Consider the following 1865-nt stretch of genomic DNA (forward strand, 5'->3'; position numbering starts at 1 on the left):
AATTGGGTGCGCCTTTTATCTCATAACTAAAATCTTTCTTCCTCTAGTTTCTCAATCAAACACCATTTTTCCTCTTGAACTGGTAAGTTTTTATAATTTCTTTCAAGTATATTTTTATATTAATAATATTCTTGTATTGACGTGTATCAAGCACATTGGTTGCATGAATATTTTTTATGTATTGTTGTTTATATATGTTTTTGAATGAATAAATAGTACTCCAAATCATGATTATCAAACTTTTTAAAAAATTTTTAAACAAAAGTGATATATTTTGTTGAAATGAAAATTTTTATGATATTTTATCAATATAATGTTCAATTTCACTTGCACATTCAGATATTAAAAAAACAAACAATATTTTTAATTAGTGTTTAGATTTAGAGAGCACATCTTAATATTTACATGTGTATTCAGATCAAACAATCAAATCTTAATGCAAATCTTAATATTTAGATGTGTATTCAGATTCAAAACTCTTAATCTTTAATGGAAACAAATGAGGCTTTAGGCACCCTTGTCTTGAATGAATGAATGAAAATCTAGGATCGGTAGACCTAAAGTAGGTACCCTTCTATGAAAGACTAAAATGGAACCTTGAATATAAAAAGAAGGTTAAGAATGTGAAACATTGAATATAAAAAGAAGGTTAATAAAGAAGCCTTGAAGTGGTAAGACTGTAATGGTACCTCCTTCTTGAGTGGAATGATGGACTTAGACGTAGGTTGGCTGGAACGACATGCAACCATCTCTAAGAAAGTCATAAGAGCTATCCTTATAAACCTCGATCGGTAGATCTTTGTGATTCCCTTCTTGGAAATTGAACTATGAGATGGTAGGGCTTAGTGATGGTACCTTCTCTAATACACTTATGTGAATGAACTTAATCTATGAGAAACAAGGCAAAGTACAGAGTAGATATGCTTGTGGTAGTAGCTCTACTTGAGATGATACAAGAGTACAAAGAAGCCCTTGATATCCCATAAACCATCTGCCAACATAGGATATGTCCTAGTTCCACCCTTGGCAAGTAGAACACCCTCCACGGGGTGTGGTAGACTCCGGATTCCATACCTAGCTAGTGTGGTCTATGTCGGTAAAGATGTGCATTCTAGTTATTGGTAGATACTACTACATCTATGTAGTAGAATGGGATGCTACCTACATATGAAACGAGTAGGCCTTGACTATGCTAGAGTGAGTTCTGTAGGTCTTCTGTGAAGTCTCTTATACAGTATGAATCCTCTTATGTGTCTGTATTATGAATGTTGACTTGTTTGGTTGTGTTGGAAAAGGAAATATAATTATCTTTGGTAGTCTTAAGGAACACTTAGGTGTGTATTAAAGAGGTTGTATGGGCAGTCTCTTTATGTCCCACTTAGGTGGGTCATAGGATAATCTTAGGTAGAGGGTCTAAATGCTTAATGAGTTACTTAATGATTGTGGTCTTACCTTATATGGTGAATATTGACTTGATGATGTTTCTTATACTTGTCTTATGAGATTTTTACCAAATGAGCATGAAAAGCATATATATATATAAGTAAATGTCCCCTTTTTTGCATGGTTTTCTTGTGTGTTCACCATACTTAGTGCTTAATTGTACTAATTCCATATTTTCCTCTATTTCTACAAGTGTAGGTGGTGGCAAGTGAGGATTCCTAGAGTTGAATATTGGGAATTGGATTGTTCTCTTAAGATCTTGGTATGTCCTCACATATTTGAGGACATAGATGTTATTTCTAGTTTTTTTTCATTTAATACTTTGTATTGGACTTATCTTTCACTTCAATGTAAGGGTCGTGTCCCTAGTTTGAGATTCTTAATGTTTGAGTCTAAGTTAGTTTATATGTGAAACACCCCGT

Source organism: Solanum pennellii, chromosome 12 (assembly GCF_001406875.1).
Source record: "Solanum pennellii chromosome 12, SPENNV200".
Lineage (NCBI taxonomy): Eukaryota > Viridiplantae > Streptophyta > Magnoliopsida > Solanales > Solanaceae > Solanum > Solanum pennellii.